The following is a 15,484-nucleotide window of genomic DNA, read 5'->3' on the forward strand; positions in this document are numbered from 1 at the left end:
ACCACTCTCCAGCTTCCTGCGGTGCCAAGAGCCAGCCTCCACACGTCTGCTAAAGCTACCATCGCTGCAAAAGCCAAATCTACAGTTAACCTAAGTGCACAGAAAGACAGAAGCAGAGCCAGAGGAGATAAGAGATCTGCTTCGAAATGCAAAACCTCCCCATCTCCGCCTTCAAACCGGCTGGGATGTCTCCTCCCCCCAAAGATGAAATGGGTGGTTTTTAACTGTCGGTTGGCTAAGCCAGCTGCCAAGCAGCTTCTCACGGCGACCAACTTCTCACGGTGGCGGTGGTGTTTCAGAGGCCCCGCTCTGTGACCGGCCCCTCCCTACCTCTGAGCTTGATCTGGGTGCTAACCACGCCCTGCCAGCACTCAAGGGCGGCTGGCTCCAATCAGACAGCGAGCTCCTGCTGGGAAAAGCCCTGCTCCTTTTCAGGATTCCACCTCCCTTGCCCAGCATCAACTTGTGTTCCAGCCCTCTGACTGAAGAGAACAGATAAAAATCAAGAAGTACTTTTTCACCAAGAAAGTTTTCACCAAAAAAGATCACAACTGCCAGTCATTAGAGATAGAAAGAACACGAGTTATCATCTTGTCACACCCTTTTCTTAACTTTACAAATGAGGAACTGAGGCCTGGAATGTTCCGTGACCAAGGCTTACAGAGCTAAATAATGGCAGCATCAAGACTAGGATTAAGCTCTCCTGCCTTACTGTCCAGGTGAGAGAAGGGAAAATCAAAGTAAAAAAAGGGAGGGGAAAACTGAGACCAGTAAGGTACACACTTCCACAGCAACTGGCCTTTCTCTTTCTTTCTTTCACCTAAAGCATAGTTAACAGGATACCCAGAAAAAATTTTACCAGCCAGGAACATATGAGAACCTATGTTCAAATCTACAGAGACAGAAAACAGATGAGTGGTTGCCTAGGGCTGGAGTGGAAACCGGGCCTGACTGCAAATGGCTAGGAGACATCTTTAGTGGGGGACAGATATGTTCTAAAATTAAATTCTGGTGAGAGCTTCACAATGCTATAAATGTATTAAAATCATTGAATTGTATACTTTAAAAGGGTAGAATTTAATACCTCAACATAGTTTTTAAAAAGACAGTCTGTGTAATGTAAGTTTTGGAATTTACGATGGCAGAGATTTGCTCATCAAGGTAGTTGCCTGTATGTGTCCCAAAGAGAAACCACTGCCCACCCAGGAAGGGGAAGCCATTTGGGGAACTTTCCCCTCCCCGAGGAGATACCATCAGATGAGACCATCCGCCCACAGGCCAGCCCTGCCCTCTGCCAGCACAGGACTCAACTACCTCACACAGCAGCTGTGACAAATGCTGGAACAGGCTGCAGCAGATCCCCCACCAGGGCCCCTCGATGAGGCAGGTACTCCGGGGCTGACCGGTGGCCATCTTTCCCAGACTTGAGCCTCCAGTTTTTTCTTCCACCCTATAAACCAGCCCATGGCCTTCCGGTAAACCTTCTTCCCTATTTCAGTGAAAGGAGAATTGGTTTCTGTTGCTTTCAGCCAGAGAACCCTAATGGGTACACTCAAGCATCAACTTTTTTTAAACTTTTTTGCTGCCCCAAGCAGCATGTGAGATCGTCCTTGAGCTGAGATCAAACCTGTGCCCCCTGCAGTGGAGGTGTGGAGTCTTAACCACTGGACCACCAGGGAAGTCCAAGCATCAACTTTTTAATAAACAGACTCTTTCCAACACAAGTGTGCATAAGGCCCGGTTCTCATCAGCTCATGCTTTCTCGGCAGCATCTGGGCTGAGGGTTTGGGGACCCGCACTTCCCAGGTGAGGACCTCAGGCAGCGCAGGGACTTTCAAGTCCAACAAAGCTGACCTTGACACCAGCCACGTTTTCCTTCGGTGTCTTTACAAACACACCACTAAGGGGCACCAGGCCAACAAGGGGGTCATGCCTAAGGCTTGAAACTTACAAACTGAGCACTAGCTCCCCCAAGGAAGAGATGCTCAGAACAAAGACCTCAGTGAACCAAGAGCCACTGGGCTTGAACTCTCTCCCCAGGTAGCAGGCAGTGAACCATTGTCTACAGCAGCCAGTAGCAACTCCCAGAACTGGGCATCAGCAGGGAAGTGGTAAAGAGATGAGATGACTGGTAAAGTGAAGATGAGAAAGAAGAAAGCCAGGTGGGAGAGATAAACAAAGGGCCACCACCGGCTTCCTCAGACAGCCTTGAGGACACCTGTCACGCAGCTTTCTAAGATGGCCCGAGGAACCCTAGCCTCCCAGCCCATCTCCCTGCTCTTGTCACCTCTGCCTAAGCATCTTTACAGAGGATGTGAGGAAGAGGGGAAAAAGCACAGGATTTGGAGCCTGGGATGCCCAGGGGTGAATTCCAGCTTGGACGTGCAGTAGCTATGTGACTTGAGGCCAGATACCTTACTTGAGTTCATTTCCTTTGTGCTTAAAATTGAGAGATGATCTACCCACCGGATCACTGCGAGGCGGAGGGACAATGCCTGTTAACTCCTGTACACAGAAGCTGCTCCATGAACGACAGCCACTAGTCCTATGGGCCCTGATGCTGTGAGGGTTTCCTGGGCCCATCTTCCCGGTCTGCCCCCTGGAATGGGAGCCCTTAAAGGACAGATATGACCATCCCCTCCCCTCATCTGGTCTCTGGCACACAGTATGTGCTCAACAAATGTTGATGATCAAGTACGTCTGGAGAAAGTGTCACCCCTAAATCAGAGCTTATCACTCAGCACAATGAAACGCAGTTGCCACTGGGAGCCTAGTTGTTAGGCCAGAAGGCTGGAAAAAGTCAAAGATCAGGATGACTGGACAGTCACAGAACAACAACAGTGCACTGGGCCGAGCCTCTCAAGTGCACTGGGATCAACCTTGACTCCATGCTCTCCCCTGTCATGACAGGACCACTGCCCCTGACAGTAGAGGGGCACTGAATTCAAGCTGAGAATGGGGTACAGGGCCATTCCCTCAATGGGGAAGCGCTTCACAAAGCCAGGGGTTAAGTTCCTTGCAGCCTGCACTAGGAAGCCTTCACCTCACCAGGGCCTCAACCAAGAAGCTAAGAACAATGAGTTATTAAACACTTCCCGACTAAAATTAACCCTTGCAAACCTCATGCACAGCTCTCTTAAGAACATGCATTTGACAGATGGGATAAGAATACCTTAGATAGAAAAAGCCTCTTTAAATGAAAAAGAAAACAGAGAGAAAGTACGCAGATGGTTTTGCAGGTTAAAAAAAAAGGACACTAAATACAATTGATTAGAGTTAGATAAGCCTGTACAAAGGATTCTTTGTAACAATTATGGAGGGGAAAATAAACTGCATCTTAGAGCACCAATTTAGTAAAAAGTCAGTTAAGTCAAAATGACTTAGTCACCTAAAACAGAACCTTTTTTTAAGTAAAAGAAAGCACACAAATATTGCTCTACACAATATTTACAAAGTTTTAAGTAATAAAATGGCATGAGGATAAGTAGAAATGGTATTTTTCCCTGGACTTTATAACGACAGCCTGGTTCTCAGACTCAAAGGAGACTCGAAGCTAGGTGCCTGATTAGAGGGTGATCCCCTATGCTTCTCGGTGAAAAAATCCAAAAAGTTTGAGGCCAACCAAAAGAACAAATGGTCAGATGTCTGCTGTAAAAGAAAAGAACAAATGGTCAGATGTCTGCTTCTACTATGTATTAATTTAATTAGAGATTCTGTAAAATAAAATAATTAGAAAATATCACTTTTCCCCCAATACCCAGTCATTTCAGGAACCAATTTTACTCAACAGATACTACATAGATGGCTGAAACACCATTATGGATAAGATATCTAAAAGGTTTGCTTAAAACTTCTTTATTAAAAATGAATTCATAGAGCCCTGTTGTGAAAGATTCTCTGTAAGGACTATAAAAGAATACACGATGGGACAGACAGGAAGCTGGCTTTAGAGTTGGACACGTGTGAAAGAAGAAAGGCAGAAGCCTTTCCGCTGATGTCAGTGTAGCTAAGCTGAATCAGCTTTAAGAGGCAAGAATGTTTAGAAGAGTGGAGAACAAGGTCAAAAGGAGGGAAGTGAAGAAGATTCCAGAGAAAAACATAGTCAGTGTGGTCGGGGGTGGGGGTGGGGGGAGTGGGCACAAGGACTGAGTCACTGCCTGGCCCTCTGTTAACAAGAAATGCCCTGTCTGGGAAGGGAGAAAGTAGAGAGGTGACAGGAAACCACAGACAGTCTTTTTACTTCCCTTCCCAGCAGATTTAGTGCCCCTTTTCAGGCTTTTATACCCCAGGTATCATAATCCTGCTAAAGTGTGAACCCCTGAAAGGCAGAGGAGAAGTGTAAAGCTGAAGCTGTGTGTCTTCTAAAAGAAAAGTCACACTGCACAATGCATCTTCCTGCCTCAAGCGCTGAGCTGAGTGCCCTGCCAGGCACTCAAGAAAAGCTTGTTGTTGAGGGGAGAAATTTACCAGGATGATTTTGTCAAGAAGCTGAGAATCCAAGAACATGGGATCTGAGACAAATGCACAGGGCTGAGAGCAGAAAATAACAGCACAACAGCAGCTCTTCAAAGCAATCGAGAGTTTCAAACTGTCAGAAGCATAACTACTTTGAACTCCCCAACAGCCAAACGGGATATAACACCTAGAGCATTTATAACACCATAACATGTAGGTTACTCAGGCTGTTGCATCTCATGGTTTCATACATGATGTTACACAATAATTCTGAGTCTATCAAGAGTAACTACCAACAGTTTTCAAATCTTCTTGATTGGCATGTTTAATAGCAGGGCAACAATTTGAACTTAAAGTTGCTAGTCAAGTATCCACTTCATGAATATTCTTAATCAACTAAATTATACTTTATCACAGTATCAGAAAACCACTTGGTAAGTATGCATCTAGACAGATTAACAAAAAACGGAAGTAGAGCTAAAACCCAACATTTATCTTTCCTGTGAAGGTTATAAATTAAAGCTGGACAAACAAAATAATACCTAAATAAACTGGACTGAAGTTTAAAACTATGGAAACCTTTTCCAAAACTGAAACAAGAGGTTCATAAAAATTAAAAAAACTAAAAGGATCAACAGCCCCATATCAACAGACTTCTAGGATGACTTGAGTAGACCAATGTGTAATTTTTTTTCAGAAATAATTACATTTAGTCATTAGACATCATTTAAAAAAAAAGCCAGGTGCTCGCTTCGGCAGCACATATACTAAAATTGGAACGATACAGAGAAGATTAGCATGCCTGCGCAAGGATGACACGCAAATTCGTGAAGCGTTCCATATTTTTAAAAAAAAAAAAAAAAAGAAAGAAAGAAAAAAAAAAAAAGCCAGGTAACCTTGGAGAAATGGCTGATTTCAGGTCTGGGGCAGGAAAGATGACAAGCCTGAAACATCTTATCAGACAAACATCTTGTCAAACCAAGGAAGCCGTCAGAGATTAATAAAGTGTCAAAAGGATTCAGAACTGAATGAGAAAAGGACACAAATGAGACAATATGACTATCAGTAAGAAGAACTGTAGTGGACTGAAACACATCAAACAGGTGTGATGCCTCAAATTGATACATGTTATGTGAATCTATGTTTCAGAGTGTTTTTTTTTTTTTAAATCAAAGCTAGGGAATCAATTCTTATTCTGAAAAGTGGTAAATTCAGGGAAAGAACCAAACATATATCCTGCTTTTTGCCCATATGATTTCAGGATAACTAAATTGTTGAAGAGGAGAAATTTCTCTTTATGGGCATATTCTAACTAATAAATGAAGAACGAATGAGAGAATTAGACAATCGACATTTTGCAACATGCAGTGTAATCAGGGACATGGGCAATGCTCACTAACGGCTGCTAATGTTACAAAAAGGGAGACAACCAGGCTTTGAGAGCCTCCTGATGGAAGTATGCGTAGTCCCATGAAGCACACTTGCCAATGAAGGGAACGAACCTAAGTCAAATCAACGTCTGGATTTACTGTCAGCTGATAGAGAGGACAGGAAGATGGTCAATGGCTCCCGAAAGCACAGTCAACAAAACCCAGACCATAGGAAACTCCAAAAGCAAATTCTTCAACAACAACAATGAAATTGTAAAGGAAAAAAGAAAAGATATAGGAGAGCCTAGATTAAAAGAGCCTGGAGAAGAAAAGGGCAACCCACTCCAGCATTCTTGCCTGGAGAATCCCATGGACAAAGGAGCCTGGCAGGCTACAGTCCATGAGGTCGCAAGAGTTGAACACGACTTAGTGACTAACAGAGAGAGAGATTAAAAGAGACTCAGGGACAAACAACCAATTAGAAAGTTCAGAGCTTTCAAATTCAAACAAATGCCTTTTGAAATATTTTAACTATGTGTAATAATTGGCCATTTGGACTGGATGCCTGATGATAAGAAAACAGTTATTAAAAAAAAAAACAGTTATTGTAGGTGTAAAAATGATATTATGATTCTGGTTTTGAAAAGAATCATTATCTTTAAGAAATACATGCTGAAACACTTCCGGATTGTTAAAATGCTCTAAATATGCAAGGAGAAGAACAGTATTCTACACTGAACCTAAGAGAAAAACCTAAGATAAAAATCTTAATGCTGGCGTAATCTACACTGGTGTAATCAGTTGTTTCGCAAGTGATTCAGCTAACTGTGTTATACACAGCAAGGCACCTGAAAAGGGAGATGGGCAACAAGTCACTAACTCTGTGTGTGTGTGTGTGTGTGTGTGTGTGTGTGTGTGTACACCTAAAGTTGTTATCAATGGCTCTGTGTGTGTGTGCTGTGCTCAGTTGTGTCTGACTCTTTGCGACCCCATCGACTGTAGCCCACCAGGCTCCTCTGTCCACGGGATTCTCCAGGCAAGAATACTGGAGTGGGTTGCCATTTCCTCCTCCAGGAGATCTTCCCAACCCAGGGATCAAACCTGAGTCTCCTGCATTGGTAGGCGGGTTATTTACCATTGAGCCATCTGAGAAGCCCATTAAGTGCACCAAGTATGTACAAATATTTTTAAATAAACAATTAACCCAAAAGTATTTTCTCTTTTTAGTGCTATAGTTTATTCTCTGTGAATAATTTATAACCAAAGTGGTGATTATCTCTCTGTAAGACATGCTTTATAAGAGAAATCTCAAGGCAACTTGGATGTAAACTGTTTACCTTGGAGGGTATACATACAATGATTAATCCTAATTGCTTCGTTAAGATACACTTTCAGCTACTTAAAAACTACAATAAGCAACAAGCACAATCAAATGTATGCTTGTTCTACACCACACGTCTACAAGCATGGACCTCCAGAAAAAGCTTCAAGGCAACCTCTGGGAACATTTTCTTAATTTGAACTTTTTTTTTTTGGTTGCTTTGTATGTGAATGCATATGAAGAGTAAGGATATAAGTATTTTTATCTGTCATGTGTCATGTCTTTTTTTAGCTTCAGTGAAACATAACTGACATACAACACTGTATAAGTTTAAGGTAATGATTTGATATACTTGTATATTATGAGGCCATAGTAAGGTTAGTTAACATATTTGTCTCCTCACATAATTACCATTTTGTGGTGGTAAGGTAGTGGGGAGAACATTTAAGACCTACTCTCTTAGCAATTTTCAAGTACATAATTCAGTATTCATAACTACAGTCATCCAGATATTCCAGAACTTATTTATCTTATTATAGGGAATTTGTCCTCTTTGACCAACATCTCATTTCCTCCACCCCATTCCCAGCCTCTGATGACCACCATTCTATTCTTTTTTCCTGACTAAAGCTTTTTCAGATTCCACAATGTGATATCATACAATATTTATCTTTCTCTGTCTGAGGGCCAAAGAATTGATGCTTTTGAACTGTGGTGTTGGAGAAGACTCTTGAGAGTCCCTTGGGCTGCAAGGAGATCCAACCAGTCCATCCTAAAGGAGGTCAGTCCTGGGTGTTTATTGGAAGGACTGACGTTGAAGCTGAAACTTCAATAATTTGGCCACCTCATGCAAAGAGCTGACTCATTTGAAAAGACCCTGATGCTGGGAAAGATTGAGGGCAGGAGGAGAAGGGGACGACAGAGGATGAGATGGTTGGATGGCATCACCGACTCAATGGACATGAGTTTTGGTAAACTCCGGGAGTTGGTGATGGACAAGGAGGCCTGGTGTGCTGTGGTTCATGGGGTCGCAAAGAGTCAGACATGACTGAGCGACTGAACTGAACTAACTCATTTCATTTAGCACATGCCCTCAAGGTTTACGTATGGTGTAGCAAATGAAAGGATTTCCCTTTCATGGCTGAATCATATTCCACTGTATACATCTACTACATTTTCTTTATTCATTCACCTACCAACAGACACCTAAGCTATTTCCTTGGCTAGTGTGAATAATGCTGCAATGAATACTGGGGTGCAAATATCTCTATGAGATAATGATTTCTTTTCCTTCTGATACATATCCAGGGGTGGAACTGCTGGATTACATGATAATTCTATTTTTAATCTTTTGAGGACCCCTCCACAGTGTTTCCAATAGTGGTTATACCAATTTACATTCTGAGTTTGGGTTTCTTGAGATAGGTTTTGTATAAGGAAGGCTGTGGTTTTGGTTGTTTAGGTGTAAAACTGATAACATGATTATGGTTTTTGACAAAGTCCTCATCTTTAAGAAATGTGTGCTGAAACATGGCAGAATGTGGTAGGTCACCTACGTAGCCCTTGAGATTTCACTCTCTCTGTGAGCTGGCCCTCACCTGGTGTGGAAAAGCCTCAATAGGCATCTCTGTCTGTCCCTTGCTGGTACTGCCCACAGCCTTGCCAGGCCTGGCCTTGTCCAGCCCTACTGAATCAGAAGCTTCAGTGTAATGAGATTCTCAGGGTACTGACACACGCAGTGTCATTTGAGAAGTGCTGGTTTAAAACCACATGGAATCCTCACCTGGGGGTCAGAATCACCTGTGCAGCCTCCCCCTGCCTCTCCTCCCAGCCGGGGCCACATAAGAATTGGGGGGGGGGGATGTCTAGTTTGAAGATGGTCCCCCAGGTGACTCCACACCACCACTCTCCTCAACACCCCTTTGAGGAAGGAGGAACATAAGTCTACATTGAACAGTGGGGTTGGGGGTTGCTGGTAGACCCTGGGCCTGAAGATTTCTGAGGCACCTTTGAGGGCTACAAGCCTACAGGTCCACAGAAGTGCCACTAGCAAGATAGGAGTGAGCAGGATCATTAATGCCAGGCAGATTGCCCTTCCTCAGCATTCATGGGGGGAAATTCACTTCATTCTCATGTCAAATGAAACAAATCCAGATGCTCAACCTGTCCCTCTCCCTGAAAGGAGCTGGAATCCCGAATCCCTATCACAGATCTAATCATACTGGATTTCAGCCTGTGTCCCCTACTGCAGGGAGAGCCACAGGAGGGCAGAGAGCACATTGGCTGTGTCTGCCCCTAAAGATCCAGTGCTGGCCTAACACCTGGCATACAGTAGGAACAGAATAAACAATTGATGGATGAAAATATACTCAATCTCTTGGTGCCAGTTGCCTTTATCCTCGTCACATCACTTAACTATAACAAGCACTCTGTGGCAGATTATACTTTCCAAGACAGCTACAGCAAACTTTCCCATCCCTCATGCTCTTCCAGAATGTGACCCCAGGCAACAACAAGGGAAATTTAACCTCAATTGCTGGGCCTCTGAATTTGGGCAGGCTTGTGAACACTCTGACCAGGCGAGTGCAGGAAAATGATGCTGTGTGACTTCGGAGGCAGAGTGACAAAAGGCTAACATGCAATTGCCAAGCCACTTGCTGGTTTGGAAAGAGATGGTCAAGTTATAAGGAAGCCTAGGCATACATGTTACATGTAGGCATTCACCACAGAATTGCTGAGTCAGCCTAGCCCAGGCCAACATGGAAGTGTCAGAGGCTTCAGATGATTCCAGCTTTTCCACTGTCATCATCCCGTGTTCCAGTCTTTCCAGCTGAGGCCCCAGACTCTGTGGAGCTGAGACAAGCCATCCCTACCATGCCTTGTCCCAATTCTTAACCCACAAAAATCCATGAGCATAATAAAATGGCTGTCTGGAGGTGCCAAGTTCGGAGTAGTTTGTTACACAGCAGTAGTAACTGACACACACACTAAATATGAGGTGTCTATTGTGGTACCAAATTTATGAAGAATCTGGTTCCCAGAGAGGTCAGATATCCTGTTCAAAGGTGGGAAACTGATATCCCAGTTGCCAGCCAGTCCAAATACAAAGCCTGTTTTCTTGCGCCCTTCCTCCTTATATCTTTTCAATCAATGAAGATTTTCTCAGATGTAAGCTCCAGACACTGTGGCTGCACAGATAAGAACGTGAAGATAATCAAAATGTACACATGAATACAGGTAGTATGCCCAAATATGAAGCCAGGCCAGATTAGGCCAGCCTACTCTCATAAATCCAGAGCTGACATTTTCTTGAACAGAACAGCTCTTTAATCCAGTAAGTATTTATTGAGAGTCTGGGGGAACAGGGCCACTGGGCAAGACAACATGAATATGAGTCAGAGGTCCAACACAGAAAAAAAGCCAGGAATGGATGAAAAAAAGAAGGAAGGCCAGGGACTACTCTGGTAGTCCAGTGGCTAAGACACTATGCTAACAATGCAGGGGGCCTGGGTTTGATCCCTGGTCAGGGAATTAAACTCGATCAGAGAACTAGATCCCACATGTTGCAACTAAGTTTTCATGCTGCAACAAAGACCCAGCATAGCCAAATAAATAAATACTAAGAAAAGAAGAAGAAGGAGGAGGGTATTTCCTTCTCTGATATTAGTTAAAAAGATGATACATGGGGGACTTCCCTAGTGGTCCAGTGGCTAAGACTCTGAGCTCCCAATGCAGGGGCTCGGTTTGATCCCTGGTTGGGGAACTAGATCCCACATGCCCCAACTAAGACCCAGCACAGCCAAACAAATAAATAAATAAAGAGGATACAGGGGGACACATTCCAAGAGCAATATAAAGATGTAAAGATGAGAGTACACGAAGAAGCAGACACCTTCCCTCACACAGGAATCAAGGCCATCTGTTGGTGATGGTCAGGTGAGAAGGGGATCTGAGGAGTTTGAGAAAACAATCTAGGATGAGTTCAGTGCAAAATGCACATGGGATTTTCTTTTGCGCTGTGTGTGTATGTTAATTTACAGAAGAAAACAAAGGAGTGGGAGAGGTCAGTGAAAGCATTGGTTGGGTGGCTCTGAGACCCAGGAAAATGGGATAAAAACCCCTCAACCCACCCCCACCACCTCTCCAGAGCCAATGGCAGGGCCAGAGGCAAGCATGGCATGGGCACCCTGGGGCTTGCCCCAGGAGGAGAAAAAGGATCAGAGGTGAGCTGAGTGGCCTCCAGTAACTAATTGAGGCCAAGTGTGTGTGAGGGAGGCGGGGAGGGTGTTCAGTGCGTACCAGGAGCCAAGATGGCAGGATCCAGGCTGGGGAGTGGGGGGTCATGGAATAGCAGACATGGCAGCAGGTGGAAAGATGATGATGGCTGACCAGCTACACAAGGCTGGGGATCCAGAGGCTGAAAGTGCACACCCTGTGAGGACACCTGCAGAGCCAGACAAAATGGCAGACAGTGCTGCAGCGCTAAAGGCAAGAGACAAGGAAGTAACCAAGAATGGGGGACCCTCCTCCTTACCTCCCCCCGCCCAACATCTCTCATCCACACAACATTTCTTTCCAGAGTTCCTTTCTCAAAGACTCTCTAGAACACTGTCACCATGGAATGGGAGACTGTCTATCCATACAAGTCTCCTAGTGCTAGTGGCCTTCAGAGGATCCCAAGGTTAAACCTCTCTTGGAAATGACAGCTATTTCTCCAAACACACCTAGGACTAGCACTACATGAAACAAATAAGCTGAATTTACCAGTCCATGAGGGGACTGTGCCTCCATGAATGTTAACATACCCTTGGAGTCAACCACGTCATTGGTCTGAAATCAATATCAATTGTGGAAGTGATTCTTGCCTTTGAAAGAAAGTAGATGTCTGGGAAGGCTCCCGTTCTTGATTCTAGAACTCAAAGGCCATCACCATGTAGCACAGGGTTGACATTAACAAGCTCAAATGCATTTATACCCAACCCCTAGCCCCAAGTGCAAGAGGACAGTTCTGGTTGCCATCACTCACACACTCTTTCCCCAGAGGGCATGATGTATATTCTCACCCAAGAACCCTGTTTCTTATTCTCCACAACACAAAACATCCTCCATCTTCATGGCTTGAGGTCACTTCAAGCCCCATCTTGAGATATCCACCAATACATTCTCACTAATTGCAATGTTAACTACCTAAATCATGTCTATCAGACACTGTCTTTAACATCTTCTGAAATATTAGCTTCAACTGGGGGTTGGTAAGCTTTTTCTTAAAGAGTGAGACAGTAAATATTTTAGGCTGTGTGGGCCATATATGCTGTTCCAACTACTCAACTGTGAAATACAGCAAGAAAGCAGTCTTGAACAACACATAAATGAATGGGCATGGCTGTGTTCCAATAAAACTCTACTTACAAAAAGAATCAGCAGGCCAGATTTGGCCTGTTGGTCAGTTTGCCATCCCCTGTCTTGGATTGTTACTTTAATTCAGCTCTTATATTGTATGTCCTGCCACCTCAAAACAAATTTAAGCTCCTATAAAGAAGGGACCCAGTATTAAATATTTTCATTTACTCTTAGTCCCTATCTGGCACAGTGCTACACACGGAAGGAACAAACACATTTTCTTAAAAGGCCTTTGAGTATATGTTGAACGATGGACTACACATCACACCTGGACTCTATCTAGCATTTAAGCATGTACTCTGATGGTCCAAACATAAATTTCTAAGGAGGAAATTAACTGAATTATGTGCCAGAAAGTATTTTTTCTAATTTTCCCAGTTTGCTCTTTTGCCAGATTTTTTTTTCTTCTAGTCATTTCTACAGATGACTTAATACCCTCATTCTACCAGCGACTTAATCAGACTGGCACATTGCATGAGCTATTTGACATCAGTAGCAGGATTTAGGCAGGTTCTCTGTAGATGCCCACTTGAGCATTCATCATTTCTCTCATCATATCACAGGAACACAGAGAGAGAAAGATTTGCACAGCTAAAAGGAAAGCTTTCGGGGGCGGGAGAGGGGGGGAAGGAGATGAAATCTATTGCTGCTGTTCTGCACAGAAGCAAACATGAAATAATTACACGTAACCAAAATAAAATTAACTTCACAGTGGGTTAGTGACAGTTCCTGTCAGATGCTTCTAGCTCACTTCTAAATCGATAACTGCCAAAAGAGAGGAAAGAAAGGAGACATCTTCTGAGGAATTTCAAATACTCAATCAAATACATCACCCCCCCCTCAAAAAAAATCCCTGCTTTTGATTATGTTAAGGTATATCCCATATATAGAGCAAAAAAGTAATGATGTTCTTTCAGAATGAAATGATAAACAAGTCTCAAAAAGCCTGAGGCCTCTCTTCTTGGTAATAGTGACCTTCCACGCCAAAACAGTCCTTACTTCCTTTTACCACTTCAAACAAAGGCAAGAGCAGCTCAGCACGGGCAACCCTCATCTGCTTAGTGAAAAGTTCATCCAACAACCGACTCTTCTCCGAACTCATCCTCCCCTGCTTTTACGGCCTCTTGAGAGGTCCAGGTGCATCAGATGGGCTGCTTGTTTCATCCTCCTTCAAAGCCTTCTGACCTGGGGGTGCGGTGGAGACCGCAGTGAAAGTGATGCTGCTACTCAAGGGGTAAGGCAGGTTCCAGCCCTGATACAAGTTCAATAGACTGTGGGATCCGCAAGCCCAGGGAGGCACCAGAGATTTGGGAGCAGAGGGGAGATACAACCACACACAAAGGTTCTCAGAAGACACTTGTGGCAGGAGCGGGATCCACAGACAGAGTCTGTAGGTGGTAGACAAACCAGTTAGATGGCCAAGCAAGAAGGGGGCTGAGGAGCAGAGAGGAGGCAGGGGAATCTCTACAGGAACAGGGTGCTTGATTAAGAGACATTTCTGGGATTAAAAAAAAGAAGTCTACAAACAAGGACCTCAATATTTTATAATAACCTATAAGGGAAAAGAATCTGAAAAAGAATTATATATACATATTATACACACATACACATACACACACACACACACACACACACACACATATGGGTTTCCCAGGTAGCAAAGTGGTAAAGAATCCAGCTGCCAATTCAGGAGATGCAGGTTCAATCTCTGGGTCAGGAAAATCCCCTGGAAAAGGAAATGGCAACCCACCCCAGCATTCTGCCCTGGAAAATTCCATGGACAGAGGAGCCTGGCAGGCTGCAGTCCATAGGGTCATTAGAGTTGGACATGACTAAGCACACACACACGCGCGCAATACATAGCTGAATCACTGCACTGTACACTGAAACTAACACAATATTGTAAATCAATTATGCTTCAATTTCTTTTAAAGAATGGAAACAAAATGTCCATAATACTTTACTGATTTAAAGAGGAGGCTAAAATCTATAATAAAAATGTCTACATAAACACACAGCATTCTAAGAAATGTGAGTGTAAGTTAAAATATTCCTATTTAAAGAAAAAAATGACACCTTTTCTCCACATCAATACCAAACTTCCTGAATTCTACTTTTGTAGCTGTAGTAAATTTCTTTAAAGAAAAAAAGAGGGGGGGGTGGAAATGCTTTCTAGATAATCTGAAACAAAGAATCAAAGGCCTGAAAAACAAATCAAATAGTCATAGAGCTAAAGGAAAATAAATTTAGACCTTGCTTTAAAAAAGTCTCTAAAGAGAAAGACTTGCCTCCAAAGCTTTTCTCAGTCAAAATCCAAAGTTTTCGATGATTTCCTAGGTATTCCACCATCATATCCTAATGCGTTCCACATAGGTTGGAGCAGCTCTTGAGAATTCATGTAGTAAAACAAAAATATATTGAATAATTAGGATCAGAAAAAATACAGTTAAAAGGTAAAGAGCCAGGAAAAGTTAAGGTATCAGTAGATATGGAATATGATTACCAAATAGAGACCAACCACTTGGCCAAGCCAATTGGCTTTTAGTTTTCTAAGAGCAAATCAAAAAGGGAAACACAATCAAACTATATAGTTTACAGTGTTCACAGAAGCGGTGGCAGGGGCTGGGGGGACCCAAAGAAAAACTAACTGACACAAAGAACTTTGTGTGTGGGGTTCATATAGCACTGTGTTTTCAAGCCAAGGGCAAACCAGGTCATAAATAAGCCTTTTAATGCAACAGTATTGAAAAAAATATCAGAAAACATTTCATGTAGTAAACGTTTTCAGTGAAATGAGTATTTCAATTGTACTAAGGATGAGTGTGTGCACCAGGTTGCAATGTAAAACATATTCCTTACTGGGAGATATGGTCACAAAAATCTGAAAAAGAGGAACTTCCCTGGTGGTCCAGCGGCTAAGACTCCAAGCTCCCAATGC

At 43.3% G+C, this 15,484-nt stretch overlaps 1 protein-coding gene and 1 non-coding gene across 3 annotated transcripts in view; one reads left to right on the plus strand and one right to left on the minus strand.

Moving 5' to 3' along the window:
- SH3KBP1 (SH3 domain containing kinase binding protein 1) overlaps positions 1-15,484 on the minus strand; it is a 329,446-nt gene that overhangs the window by 292,061 nt on the left and 21,901 nt on the right. The window lies entirely within an intron of this gene.
- On the plus strand, positions 5,199-5,302 carry LOC122436100. The gene has a single exon (XR_006267871.1). It is a non-coding gene; the product is annotated as a U6 spliceosomal RNA (small nuclear RNA).

This window comes from Cervus canadensis, chromosome X (assembly GCF_019320065.1).
Source record: "Cervus canadensis isolate Bull #8, Minnesota chromosome X, ASM1932006v1, whole genome shotgun sequence".
NCBI lineage: Eukaryota > Metazoa > Chordata > Mammalia > Artiodactyla > Cervidae > Cervus > Cervus canadensis.